This window comes from Canis lupus, chromosome 2 (assembly GCF_048164855.1).
Source record: "Canis lupus baileyi chromosome 2, mCanLup2.hap1, whole genome shotgun sequence".
Taxonomy (NCBI): Eukaryota; Metazoa; Chordata; class Mammalia; order Carnivora; family Canidae; genus Canis; species Canis lupus.
The window spans coordinates 76,083,077-76,098,314 of NC_132839.1; the positions used below are offsets into that span (position 1 = coordinate 76,083,077).

Here is a 15,238-nt window from a genome sequence, read left to right on the forward strand (position 1 = left end):
CTCAAACTGCTTATGGTACAGTTTTAATCAGCCACAGGAGGCAGCTGTTGAAGCCAGCATGATTGTTTAGGGCAGCTGGATGCTGGTATGGATCCTCCGAGCTAGCCCTTGGGAGTGTCCTGACTGCTGGCCCGGGTTAAGCATTGTATGCATATCATCGTTTGTAAAACCACCAACACCCCTTTGGGGAAATGCTCCAGAGTGGGCCAAGGTTCAACAGCTAGTCACAGGGGTCTGGTTTAGAATCCAGGCCGCTCGTTCCAGATCCTTCCTTAGCCCAGCCCTCAGTCTTTGTGCTTTAAAGTCAGTTCAATCTGTGCAGAGAACTCTTAATGGGAAGCTCTCCTCAGTTGGACCAAAACCTCTGGCTGTGATAGGATGTTACGTTCTAGGCCTGACATTCCTCGCCCTTGACTTTCTTGTTTTCCTTGATGCAAAAAAATCTAGGTCTAAGGGAGCAGATGATAAAAGGGGGAGATATAAAAATAGTTGAACACCTGTTTTGTAGATTATGGCCTAGTTTGAAGTTTGGCTTTGAAAACTCACCCCTGTTTTTACTGTTTTGTCTTTCGGGACCATTTTTCTGTTTCTCCACCTCTGGCTTCTTTCCCTTTACCCTGTTTGTACTCATCAACTCTCAAGTGAAAGTATTTCCAGACTTGCTTTTGTTTAGCTCTACAGCACAAAGCTGCACTTTGGCCATGCCAAGCTGAAGCAAGGCAGAGCAGAGAATTATTACTTCCATTCGTAATTAAAAACTCCATGCATTCTGTTTTAGGGGACGATGTTTTATTTCCTTTTTAGCAAAGGGGATAAGGATCCTTTACTCAAGCCTTTTAGTTTGGGCAATCTCTCTCTCTTTCTCTTCTTCGCTGCCTCTCTCTCATAACTATGATGAATATTTTAAACTGTAGAATGACAGGAAAGGGTAATATCTCAGACTCTAGATCTTGAAGTAGCTGTAGGGGCACGTGGGTGGCTCAGTGGTTGAGCATCTGCCTGTGGCTCAGGGCATGATCCTGGGGTTGTGGGATCGTGTCCCACATTAGGCTCCTTTCAGGGAGTCTGCTCATCCCTTTGCCTGTGTTTCTGTCTCTCTCTCTGTGTGTCTCATGAATAAAAAAAATATTTTTAAAAATTGAAGTAGCTATAAAATAAGTACAAAGTAATATGTAAATCAAGATCTCTTTATTGGCATTTTGCTCTTTGTATTCCTGGAAGTTGGTTTCATACAGTTTTGCTTAGCATTTGTGGGCAGATGGGGCAATTCTTTGTCCCTTAACCTGGCATAGGGTGGCCTGTGTGATGTGTATGCCTCCATAGGCACAGGCAGCGCTAGAATTTCCGTCCTGTCCTATCCCAGTCTTCCAAACAGGACTGTAAACAGGCACACAGCTGTCTGTCACTCAGATGAGACGTTTGTAAGAACAGCAACAACAATCGCAAACAGCTTTGGAACATAAAAAGCTGTCTTCCAAGTTTCCTGGGGACTTCGTTTGAAATGAAAGTGTGAATACTCTAGAACCAGCTGTTTGAACCAAAACACACAACACAGCCCTCGAGTCACAATTGGCATCTGAGATGGGCATCTGGTCATTGAGCTTCTGTTGGTTCCAAGATCCTAGCCAAGATGCCTCATGTGCACCGTGGACATCTAGAGTTGACTCTGTCTTGTGTGGCTTGGGAGAGCCACCTTTTCTGACACAAAGAAGTTTCATTGTGACTGAGCACGCTCACCCCAATGCTCATTACTTGGGAGAACATGGCCAAGGAGTTAAACACATTCCCAAGAAGTGATACATGACTCAGAGGAGAACGCTCAACCGGTCGGTCACTCTAGAAGCTTGTGTTGAAACAGACCGATGCCCTCAGTCTACTGTGGCTCTCAAATTCTTTCTTGGTTTTCTATCAAAACCTTGATAATGAGGTCTTTCTGAAATTGTGGTACTTAACATTTCTTTAGACCGAATTCTAGAAGAAATATATAATGGGGGAAGGAACTCAGTGGGGTCGGGTGAGATGGAGGTGAGGATGGATTACAATTCCTCTGTGTTTTTAAATATCCACATGGGTTAATACGTGATACGATGTTTACCTTCTGGAAAGCTCACCTTTTTGTTTTCTCTTGCAGGGGTGACCTTATTTCAAGAGTTCTAAGACACTGAAGACTTAGAAGAAGTTGCCTGGGGAATTTTTTAAAATTTTTATACAGTTTCTGTTGTGGAGTCTGCAGACATGGGGATAAAAGCTAAAAGGGAATATCTGTGCTATGCTACATACAGAATTCAGTTTGCTTGGAAACAAGGTTTGGGTTAAAAAGTCCAAGGGAAAATTTACTACGTTTCCAGTGAAGGAAAGAGCTTATTTTAAAATTTTCCCAACCACCATACTTCCCAGTCCCCTATTTCTGGCCTTGGTACATCTTGCCAGTTTTTCTCGCATGATCGCTGTGTGCAGGGGAACTATTTGTGTGCAGTCCGAGCTGCTGCTTGGGGATGTTTATGCATGAATGTGTGTGAGTGTGCGCATACACACACATACATGCACATCTGTGCACGGCTTCTGTTCTCCCAACCCATAGATCTCATTTTGCAACTAGTTGCAAGAAGATCCTCTTGCAGTTTAACTGTTAAAAAAGATAAAGATGAAGCTTCAATGGTCAGAGGTCCTTGCAGATAATCTGGTCTAGCCCTGAGAAATTGGGGTTCCTATCCTTCCCGGAAGGGCATGGAGTCAGATGGAACCAGAAGCCAGACTTCGGATTCTTGGACCAAGAAGTCACCACCACCGTGCCACTCCTAGGTCACTTATAAAATATCGAGAGTATTTTTTTCTTAAACTTACGCTAAGCAAGTCTTATTTAATCTATTGAATAAAGGGGGATAATAGTTTAAAATGACTTAAAAAAAAAAACCCGGCAAAACTAAAAAAAAAAATGCTTGTTTTGACAACCCAAGGCCAAAACAAAACAAAGATACCCAACTTCTGATGAAGAATGGACCAATACCTTCCCCTGGCATGTTTTGCTCCGACACTTCCTATTTTGCGTCTTGTAACCCATGCTCGCTATTTAAAAGATTCTTGATGGTTACATTTCCCCTGTAGCCTTGAAAACCCTACTTTTATGTGTTTTTAAAAGCTATGTAGTGTACGAAACCCCTGCAAGAACCAGAGGCAGAGATAGTAGCACATTTCTGACAGGTGTGGGCCGGGGACTGGGAGCGCCCAGTTACAGGCAGGTCTCCAAGACTGCCCCCATGTCAGTGTTGGTGTGATGCCCGGGGCACTTCTTTGATCTAGGAGAGAAAGAGCATCTTTCTCATTTCACCCCCAAAGAAGATTTCCATATGTAAAGTACTGACTGTAAACTTACGCATTCCATTCTGTTTATAGCATCAAACTAAAAATGTCCAATCTTTTAAATGAATGGTGAGTTTAATTTCATGTGAATTTTTTCTGACAACCGGTAAGAGCTCCACGTGTGTACATACATCTATACAGTGGACTAGGGGAAACTGGTATGGAAAGAAATCCCACTGAAGTCCAGAAAGGGTCAACATAGGAATTTTGGGGGTGTGTGTATTACTGTAAATAACTATATGTGCAGTCTAGATCAATAGTTTTAGTTTTTTTAAGAACATCATTTTTTTGGCTTGAAAACTATGATGCCCTCAAAGGGTGAGGCTAAAATGTAAGATATTCTTCAGCTTTAATTATTTTTTAATTTTATTCAGGTCAGAGCACTTTTTTATAGCAATACAACAGGCAAGAGAATACTCAACCATATTTAAAATTGTGTTTATACCAAGAGTACCTTTTAAATATTTTCTAATACTTGAGCAGTTTTTGTCCGGCTGGCTTCCAAATATGCCAAAAGTTAAGCATTCAATGTTTTGACACATAAGCTTTTTACTGATAAGAATTCTTAAGTGTTCCCAAAGCAACTGATGTTTACAGGGCTTGTGTTCTTCTTCCTTCTCTGGAAGGATTTGGGGATCCACCATGAACTTACTATACAAAACACTAATGATGGGCTAACTTCTGGTTTAATGAGTGAGTTGGCTACCACCTTGATGTAAAAATTTGTAAAGGAAACTTTTTCACCATTTTGAGTGTCAGATGTATTTTTAACTGTCTGGTTTGTACTTTTACGACTTTTGTACTACCAAAGCAGAGTTAAAAATAAAAATGTTAAACATAAACGGTGTTGTTTTTGAACGAAAATGCGATTGTGGTAGTTACGATTCATACTGGGCCTGATTTTAACGTGTCTGATTTCTTAGGTCTCAGTTGACCAGTGATGATCTGGCCAGCTGTCCCCCACTGGATGTCAGTTCCCTGCTTCTCCCCTCCCCAGCCCCGTCCCCGGCAAGGAACACCACTCCCCACCCCCTGATAGTTATTTTTAAAATTTGGAGATCATTCTGAATGTATACAGACCAATGATCAAAGCTAAGATGGGAACACAGGTACGATATGACTAAGCATGCACAGCTTTGTTCGGATCCCACCAGTCATTCCAGTAACGTCCGAGGATCACCCATTGCAGTTAGTTGTCTGGTCGCTGATCGGTGATGGGCATCTCATCTTTTTCTTGGGATCCGTGATCCCATGATTTCCACTGTGCCCTTCTGAAATTTTGTAGAATTCCCTTCCACGTCGGTCTGCCCGCTAGTTCTCGTGATGAGACTGAGGACTAGTGTCATGGAAAGGACCCACGGGGGCGATGCGCCCTCCCCATTGCGTCACAGCAGGGGAACGTGACGATGTCCGTGCATATTACTAGTGATGTCAACCTTGATCGTCTGGTGGAGGCCGTGGCCACCAGCCTTCACTTTGGTCTTTCCTTTTGCAGTTAACATTTGAGAGGAGATCCTTTGAGATTGGGCAAATATCCTATTTCCTCTTAAGCTTTCTACCTATTGATTTTACCATCCATATCAGTTTCTGGGGCCTCGTGTAGCAAATCCCCACCAACGGAGTGGCCTAAAACCATCGAAATTTATTTCACCGTTTAGGAGGCCAGCAGGCTGCAACTGAGGTGTCTGCAGGCTGGTTCTGAAGTCCCTGAGGGAGAATCTGTTCTGTGCCTCTCTCCCAGCTGCTGCTGGTTGCTGGCCATCCTGGCTCCCTTGCTTTGTGGCCGCTTCACTCCCATCTGTGCCTTTCCTGCGTGTGTGCCTTGGTCTGCTCTTCCCATGAGGACACCAGTCATTGAATTCAGGGCCCACCACATTCCAGCCGGCTTCATTTTAACTGGGTTGCATTCGCACAGACCCTAATTTCAAATAAGATCCTATTTGCAGAAACCAGGAGTCAGGGCTTCAGTACCTCTTTTTAGGGAACACGATTCAACCCGTGGCACCATCCACTGGTGGATCTTACCTGCAACAGTTATGACTGGGGTGCGGCTCTTTCAGGTTGGTACCTGTGTCTTTTTGATGGGGCTCCGTGTTCTCTTTCTCCCCCTTCCTTCTCTTTCTCCCTCCTCCTTCCTTTCTCCATCCCTTCCTTTCTCTTTAACCCCTTGGCTCATTCTCACTTCGTGGAACCACAAGATGTTCCAGGCTCACCTTGTCACCTTGTATCTTCCTTGCCTTAGCCCTGACACTGACCACTAACCAAGGAGCCCTGGTTCCTTTTTACTGTAGAATTGGGTTCATGATGGTAGGTGTGCTCATGGAAGCAGGACCTCACTGCTTCTAGGTTTCTACGTGTATACACACACACACACACACACACACACACACACTACTAGCCCACTATGTATACACACACATAGGTTCCTTTATCTTTAGAACAAGCATGACCTGGGATTGGTTCTCTGACTGGAGTCCAGCTCTACAGAGCTCATGCCAAACGTCCTGCTTTCCTCATTTATAACTTTTGTCTCCTACAAGGAGAAAACTTGGTTCCTACTGCCTAAAATATTTTTACGTTCAATTTACATTTCAATTTACGTTTTAGTTCAATTCTAACATACATATAAAGTCGTTTGAATATATAGCCCTGGGAGAAGCCAGTTTACCATCTAGAGCACAGCGTGTGTATACAGTTGGTTTAGTTTTCTTTAGCCTTATGGTAGGCAGTCTGTGCGCCGGTGACTTAGATCAGCTCCTTGGTTCCCCACCCCTCAGTGTGGTTATGTGATTCAGTTTTAACACAGAGTCATTTGTCATCATCTATACGCCATCCTTCCTTTATGTTCTGGTTAGAATTTAAAAAATTAAAGATTTTATTTATATGAGAGAGAGGGAGAGTGAGAGATCATGAGCAGGGGGAAGGGCAAGGGGGAAGCACACTCCCTGGTGAGCAGAGAGCCCAATGCAGGACTCCACCCCAGGACCCTAGGGTCATGCACCAGAGCCCAAGGCAGATGCCTAACCGACTGAGCCACCCAGGTGCCTGAATTTTTAAAAATTTATATGCAGCAAAGTTCACTCTGGTGCCTCACTGGATTTTGATTTTTCTTCTTTTAAAGATTTTATTTATTTATTCAGAGAGACATACAGAGAGAGGCAGAGCCATAGGCAGAGCCATAGACAGATGGAGAAGCAGGCTCCCCTCAGAGAGCCCGATATGGGACTCGATCCCTGAACTCCAGGATCAGGCCCTGAGCTGAAAGCAGAGCTCAACCTCTGAGCCATATAGGCATCCCCTGGATTTTGATTTTGAATTTGTGTGGGATTTTGTGGTTGTTGCCTTGAAAATAAGATGGTTGATAGTGGCTTATGTTAAGGAAATGGAAAAGCTGACTTGATGATTTCGGTTCATGAAAACCAAGAAATCCAGAATGTATGCGGTAGGGAGAATGTTAGACATTCCCCCCAAATTCCTCATTTTATTTATTTTTATTTTATTTTTAAAAACATTTTATTTATTTATTCATATACACACACAGAGAGAGGCAGAGACACAGGCAGAGGGAGAAGCAGGCTCCATGCAGGGAGCCCATGTGGGACTCGATCCCGGGTCCCCAGGATCACACCCCAGGCTGCAGGCGGCGCCAAACCGCTGCACCACCGGGGCTGCCCAAATTCCTCATTTTATAGTCAGAAGGTGTCACTTGGGGTTGCGGGGTTTGTTCTTAGTTGGTCAGCTTTTGTTTTTTTAAAAAAATTATTTGAGAGAAGGAGGTGGGGGGAGAGAGAGAGGGAGTGAGTGTGCTTGGTGAGGGAGAGGCAGCAAAGAGGGAAAGAGAATCTGAAGTAGAAGCCGTGCTGAGCGTGGAGCCAGATGCAGGGCTTGAAACTATGACCCTGAGATCATGGCCAGAGCCAAAATCAAGAGTCCAATGCTTAACCGACTGAGCCACCCAGGCCCCCCTCCCTATTGGTCAGCCTTTTGATCCTCTGGCACCAGTGTGATGCAGAATGGGTGAGGCGGAGGCGCTCGGCTTTCATGTCTAGCTCAGCTCTTAGGGGAGCAACAGGCAGCTGGGAGCGTAGGGCCCGCGGCCATTCTGTTCCACGTGGAGACAGACGCCAACCTTGCAACGCCAACTTGAACAATGAGTTCAGCTCTCTCCCCGGACCAACAGGTCCCGAGTGACTTTGCCAACTGTCCGAGGCCTTGCTTGCTCCTGCACTTCCTTCTCAAATCATTTTTGATATCTTAGGCATCTTCCATCCTAATCTGGTGTAACAGAAAGGTGAGGAACCCTTCCTTTTCTCCCGCTGAGGACAGCAGAATGTTAAAGGCTACAAAGTAGGGGTCCCATGAGTCCGTCCTGGTCACTGAGGGCTTGGCTGTGGTCAAGGGGGACTGTTCTGCATCTGACGTCCTTGCCAGTTTCTGGATCCTCTGACCCTTTTGTCTGTGGAATAGGTTGTTTCTACCTAGGGCTTCCCGTGCACATTCCTCAACTTCCCAGGCCCGGTCTTTAGGTCTGGTCTTCGATCTTCCCTGGGGGCCCCTAACTGTCACTCCAGAGACCTGAAAGGACACCTGAGACTTCTCTGCCTCTTGCGTTCTGCGGCAGCTGGGCCACCGGGATCAGCAGAGGTTGCACCTGCTGCTTTTCTGCGGTCACAGAGCTGGCACTCGCCCCCTCTGCTGGTCAAACGGGGGACCTACGAGGAGCATGGCTTTTTTTGTTTTGTTTTTAAAGATATATTTTATTTATTTATTTATTTATTATTTATTTATTTACTTATTTACTTATTTATTTATTTATGATAGACACACACAGAGAGAGAGGGCAGAGACACAGGCAGAGAGAGGAGCAGGCCCCATGCAGGGATCCCGACGTGGGGCTCGATCCCGGGACTCCAGGATCACGCCCTGGGCTGAAGGCAGATGCCAAACCGCTGAGCCACCCAGGGATCCCCGGGAGCATGGCTTCTAAGGCCATTTGTTGGTCTGTCCTTTCAGGGCCTGGCGCACAGAAGGCATTCGTGGTTATTTGCTCAATGAATAAATAAACAAAGTCTACCTCTAAACATGTAAGGCCATCATTAAGTCTTTGATGGGAATAAAAATTCAAGTTTGGTTTTTTCCTAACTCCTTTTCTGGCTGCCCGATTCGTCTTCCTTTTCTTTCTCCTTGGAAACCGGTTTGGTCCCCGGGAGCTTGTGTTACTGCAAGGGTTAGCTTGAGTGCTGGTGGGAACGGCTGGGTCCCAGGGTGGAGGACACCCCACGCCCTGCGTCCTGCCATGGAAGTGGTGTGCCTGGAAGCAGGGTGGTCATGGAGGAGTAGCCGGGCTTCGCTGTCGAGTTCGAACCCTGGCCCCGCCACTGCCTGCTGTGCCATAGCGGGAAAGCCACCTGACCTTTCTGAGCCGCAGTGTCCTCGTCTATAAAATGACCTATCTCACAGGGCTGCTCCAGGGGCAGGGAAAGCACGCAAGGTCAGGGCGCCTGCTGTGGTCTGCGCGTCTAGTGAACCGAGGCACTGCCGTTGTTAGGGGCCATCCGTGGTGACCTGCCAAAGGGTCTGTGGGCATCTGTCCCACCACAGCTGATCGACGTGGCCCGTGAAGGGGCCGGGCACGCAGCTTTGTCCGAGAGTGGCGCTCAGCCAGGAGTGTCTTGCTCTGAGGGCGAACCACAGTCAGCGTCCAAAGCCTCCCAGAAGAGCCACAGGGTGGGGAAGGGTCTGGGTTTGCGGGGGAGGACGCACGGGGTAGGAGAAGGAGCTGAGGCAGCACGTGCAGGGGCCTCACCTCTCCCTCCTGGGAGTGACGCCTCCTGCTTTGGAGAATTCCTCACGGCCTCCTTGGAGCCTTGGCATGTGGGCCCGGATCCCCTGACCTCAGCCGGACTTGACCCAAGTGGACCCAGGACACCTACCTGTGACCTGGCCAAATGGAGCCCCCTTGGGATGTTTGCCAACTGGCCCTGGAGTACATGGCTCCTTTTCTTGGGGGCTAAGGCAGTGGGCCCAGGGGCCGGCGGAGGCCATGGTCCCTGCCGGGTGGAAACTGAGGAAAGGAAGAGACATTGGTGCCACATTCGCACGCACAGAGGGGAGAGGGGCCGTTCTGTTGCCTTCAAGCCCCAGGCTCTGTTGCCCCCCAGGACCCGCTGGCCTTCTGAGCTCCGCGAACATTCCAAGGACGGTTCTCTTTTGTGTCTCACCTAGCTTGGGCTGAGTTTCTATCGCAACAGCAATGACAACAAAGCCCCATGACTAATGCACTTATTCACCGAAAACTGGCCATGGGAGGAGTTCTAGAGCCACGCGAGCAGTGAGGCCCTGGCGTCCAGCCCCGCAGCGTCCGAGCCAGGCGGCCTGGCCCACTGCGTGGTGGCCTCCGTCCTGAGAGATCTTGCGAACCTTTGTTGCTTTAGGGTAACCTCCCAGAAGAGCACATATTTGGGCTTTGGGTGCCTCTGGCCATCTGTGACCTTACATTCTTGGGACTTCAGTCTTCTCGCTTGAGAGTGAAGAGAATGTGTCGCTTAGGGTGGCGGTGAGGATTACCTGGAGGTGGGGGTGTCATGCACGCAGCCCGGGGCCGGTACAGCCAGCGGGGGGCTTCAGACGTGCCAAGTGCAGATCCTCTTCAGTGAAATAAGTGCTAGAAGGAGGAAAGTGGTCTTTTGAGAGTTGGTTCTTGATGTTTCTGCCATAATCGCTTTGCTTAGCATTTGAAGATGAACTTGGGGTGGAGGAGTGGGTGGGATTGGGGGGGAGGAGGAGGACCCAGGTAGAAGAGGGAGCTATAATAGCTACTAGTCCCAACAGTCCCTGGGCACCAGGTTGGATACTTAGGTTAAATACCAGTCTCTCTGCTGTTATTGGATGGCCGCAGATCTACAAGGGGCTTTTTCTTTCTGTGTTTATTCCAGCTGCCATTTAACCTTATCACCCTCATGGTAAGACATGAATGTAGTAGAGTCATCTCAGTGAGTTTCAAAATAATTTGATTTCAGGGTGCCTGGGTGTGGCTCAGTCCATTAAGCATCCGGCTCTTGGTTTGGGCTCAGGTTGGGTTCTCAGGGTGGTGGGATGGGCCCTACGTGGGGCACCACCCTCGGCAGGGAGTCTGCTTAGCTCCTCTCTCTCTCCCTCTGCCCCTCCCTCTGCTTGCATGAGTACCTACATACCCAACTCTCTCTAAAAAATTAATCTTAAAAAAAAAAAAAAACTTGAGGAATCTAGCTGAGAAATTATAGGTTAAAATGTCCTTAGAATTGAGGTGCCTGAGTGGCACAGTGGGTTAAAAGTCCTGATTTTAGGTCATGGGCATATGGGTCATGGAATCGAGTCCTGAGTGGGATTCTTTGCTCAGTACAGAGTCTGCTTGGGTTTCTCTCTCTCCCTCTCCTTCTGCTCTCCTCTGTTGTGCTCTCTTTCTCTCTCTCAAATAAATATATCTTTAAAAAAATGTTCTTGGAATCATAACATTATACCCAACCCACAAAATTTATGGGTTTCCTTATTATGGATACCTTAATGTTGACCAAATCAAACAAAAACCAACCCAAACAAATCCTCTGAAATAACAAACCAACGCTGCTAAACCTCCCAAGTTTTCTGTCTTGCATTAAATGCATTTTATTTTATAAACACTTCCTTGGGGCAATGAAACATAAAAGAAATAGACCAATTTTAATGCCATAACTATTCACGTCAAACACGGTACGACTTAAATTTGTAACTGAGCATAAATTACTGTGTCCTAATAACGATGAAAATAATGAAAATAAAGAATAATCATAAGAGTAAAAAATAGACTGTTTGAAGCACCCCCAAGATGCATTTTTGAGATGATTGTTAATAAGGTAGGTAGAAAAGGATTTACTTAGTTGAGATATTATTTAAAATTATTAGAAGTGGTTGGGGCAGCTCGCTGGCTCAGGTGGTAGAGCGTGCAACTCTTGATGTTGGCGTTGTAAGTTTGAGCTCCACTTCAGGTGTAAAGATTACCTAAAAAAAAAAAAAAAAAAAAAAAAAAAGGAAGTGGTTCAGGAACTTTAGTGGTCATAGCAATCGAAGTGTTGAGTGTTACTCATAAAGAAAAGGTGGTCCAGTGTGAGATATTCTTTGGGTAGTAAAATCACGTTTAACATTTAGTATTCATCTAGTGCTGGTAGGTGCAAGGCACTTTTTCTCATGTAAGCCTCATCAGGGCCCAGAGGGAGGCATAGCCATGGCTTCCGCTGTCCTGGACCCAATCTGGGGAAAGGAATCTCTGCATATATTGTAATGGCTGTTCCTGTGGCAAGCATCATGTATGGTCATGGGGCCACCTCATTCTTTGTAGGATGAGAAATTTATAGTCCTGTGATCATTTAAAAACACAAGTATCATTGATAATAGTCTGAGAGACTTTATAGATAAAAGCCGAGACTAATTTTTCAATATTTTGTTAAAATCTTCGGAACCCGAAGATAACCTTTCTTTCTCAATTGACAATACATATAATTTTACTTTTCTGAAATTGAATTGTCTTTCTCGCCACCATCTTGTTTTAAAGTTTCCTCACCTTTCAGATCTCAGATTCACTTTATTGCTGTGATTGATGTGTTGCTTGAAATAATGGAGACCCAAGGCTTTCTTTTCTCAGAAATTTCACATTTTGATTCAGCCATTTTTCTGTTTGATGGGAACATGGCTGTTTCCATAGGGAGGCTGTATTATGTTGTCCTTACAAGGACCAGTTTGTTGTTCAATCTGTATGACCGTGGATGAATTATATAGCTTTTTTTAAATTGATTTTTAAAAGATTTTATTTATTTACTCATGAGAGACACGGAGAGAGGCAGAGACACAGACAGAGGGAGAAGCAGGCCCCATGCAGGGAGCCCGACGTGGGACTTGATCCCAGGACTCCAGGATCACGCCCTGGGCTGAAGGCAGACGCTCAACCGCTGAGCCACCCAGGCGTCCCGAATTATATAGCTTTTTGAGCCTCCATTTCCCCATCTCTGAAACAGGGATAATCCTATCTCCAACTCATGGGATCACGGTGGACTTAAATGAGATGATGCATATGCACAACTTAGGTTGTATGAATGCATAACAAATTGTCATTCTAAAAAATGTTAAGCTGTATTTGTACCTATAAAAAACCTAAACCCATAATTGGATGGCTCCCATAATTATTACTGGAGAAGATTTCTATATCAATAGTTGCATTATTTAGCAAATTATTTTTTTAAAGATTTTTATGCATTTATACATGAGAGACACAGAAAGAGAGAGGCAGACACAGGTGGAGGGAGAAGCAGGCTCCATGCAGGGAGCCTGATGTGGACTTGATCCCGGGTCTCCAGGATCACACCCTGGGCTGAAGGCGGTGCTAAATGGCTGAGCCACCTGGGCTGCCCCAATCTGGCAAATTATTTTGAAGTGGTGTCTTTGCTGATACATTTTTCTGGTTAGGAATTTTTTCTCTATAAAATTTTAAATGCCATAGCAGTTCTTGATTTATCTGCTGGCTAATGGCTGATATGAAAATCTGGGGGCCTATGATCTTATGGCTTCGTAAATGGGTAATTTGAAATTTCTGATTCCTTTCTAAACATCAATATTTAAAACAGGGAAAGCACATTTGTTAATGGGAAGACACTATTAACCCTCCTTGGCCTGTGAATTTTTTTTTTTTTTATATGAGTACCAAGGTTTACATGCACCATTCTCCATAGCTTTTTACCTATTTTGGAGAATGGAAAAGGATGAGTAGGATCTGGAAATGAAATTATTTTTGTGATTTTTTTTTAAAGTTGGTAACTACTATCAAGAGAAAATGTTATGGTTTTGCTTTCAAAATAGCAAGATCCCAACCAAATAAATATTCTGATTGGTCTGTCCCCCAACTGTCTTGCTTATACTGGTTCAGAACGTGCAGTTTTGATAAGGGAGATGAGTAAAATTCTTTGTCTACCTTCTGATCTCTAGGTCATATTTTACTCTAGCTTTATATTAGCTACTCCAAAATGCTTAAAAGCAGAAAATACACGTGTTTCCTAAAAATCAGGCTCAAAGGGTGAGGCTGAATGGTAGCAGATGAGTGGTATGGGAGTGTGTTTTCACATTTGCTTGTGTACGGCTAAGTGTGTGCTCACATGTATGTGTATGCCATATGTGTTGTCAAAAACATTACCTCAGGGGCACCTGGGTGGCTCAGTAGGTTAAGGTCTGCCTTTGGCTCAGGTCATGATCCAGGGTCCTGGGACTGAGTCCCACACTGGGCTCTCTGCTCAGGGTAGAGTCTGCTTGTCCCTCTGCCCCTCCTCCCTGCTCGTGTTCTCTCTCACGCCCTTTCTTTCACTCAAATAAATAAAATCTTAAAAAAATTAAAAAAATTTAACTTCAGTTTTGTCTATTTACAAACTGCTTTTATAGATAGTTCATCTGAGCTTCTTCTAAATCAGTGGTTTCCAAAGTTAGGTTTCACATAACAAGGGGCATGGGAAGAAAATATTAAAACTTTGATATGTAATTGTTAACCCATCTTACTATTGCTTTGTCAGGTATATGACACATAGTACAAGAGGACGGTACGTTGAATTCTAAGTGTACTTCTATTAGGGGTAAAAGCACAAACTTTTTTTATCGGTAACTGCTGCAAGATCAGGAAGCTGTGGCAATTCTTAGTATATAGTTTTAGGGTATCTCCACGTGTGGCTGGAGAATTACCCACATCAACTATGCAGATGCCAGGTCCCCACTCAAGACCTGCGGAATCTGAATCTCTAGGAGGTGAGGCCCATAAATCTGCTGTTTGGAAACAAGCACACTGAGATTTGAGAACATCTGCTTTCAACCTGGGAGGTAGGAATGATCCCCATTTTATGGGGCGGGGGGCAGCGAGGGTCAGCAAAGTTAAGAAGTTTAAACTCAAGGGTCACCTGGGTGGCTCAGTGGTTGAGCGTCTGCCTTCAGCTCAGGCTGTGGTCCCAGGTCCTGGGATCGAGTCCCGCATCAGGCTCCCTGCATGGAGCCTCCTTCTCCCTCTGCTTGTGTCTCTGCCTGTCTCTCTCTCTCTGTCTCTCATGGATAAATAAATAGAATATTTAAAAAAGAAATTTAAAATCAAGGTCACACAGTGAGCTAGAGGCACAGACTGATTCAAGCCCCACTTACTAGGATTGCAGAGGGCTTGGCACGTGCCACGTGGTCACCACCTCAGAGACCTGGAGGTCATGACACATGGCTGCAGGCAGTCACTGAAGAGCCAACCCTGAGGGACAAATGAGTCTTGTTATACAAACATGCAGCCTTTTTCCTTTCTCCCTTGGGATTTTAAAGATTGAGTTCAAAATGAGTGAAAAATGTGGTCAGCCACGTTTCCCATTGCGGGCAGGGGTTTCAAACCCCTGAAGTTTATGTCTTATTTGGGGATTAAGGTCCTCAGAGTAACGTAGCCTCAGTCTAGAGACCAAACCTTCACCACATGCTACTTCACCACCTTGCCACAGGCCACTATAAAGCCCCGCTGTTCAGAGCAGGGCAGTCTGAGAGGGAAAAGCATGAATAATAAATGCAATTTCTTTCCTCTCAAATTCACATAGACTTGTGCTTCTGTGGCCCTGCATTCATACTACCATGTTCTCCCAATAAGCACCCCAAATCTCAGCGGCAGGAGGTCTCCTAAACTATCTGGAGGGGAGCTGTGACTCATCTGCTCATTGAGTTCTCATCTTCCGTCATATGCTGTCCTTGATCTAGGCAAAGGCACTGGTCTGTTACAGTTGGTTTTGTTGCTAGTAGTCAACTCCAGCCGACTGATTTCATGTGGCAGGTAAGAATCATCTGTAACCAGCATATTTTTATTTATTTATTT

General features: G+C 45.4%; 1 protein-coding gene across 1 annotated transcript in view; it reads left to right on the forward strand.

Moving 5' to 3' along the window:
* RELL1 (RELT like 1) overlaps positions 1-4,202 on the forward strand; it is a 62,823-nt gene extending 58,621 nt beyond the window's left edge. Inside the window, exon 7 of the mRNA XM_072807740.1 lies at positions 2,132-4,202. The gene's annotated coding sequence lies outside the window, so the exon portion shown is untranslated. The remainder of the gene's footprint in view (positions 1-2,131) is intronic.
* The last annotated feature ends 11,036 nt before the right edge of the window (positions 4,203-15,238 follow it).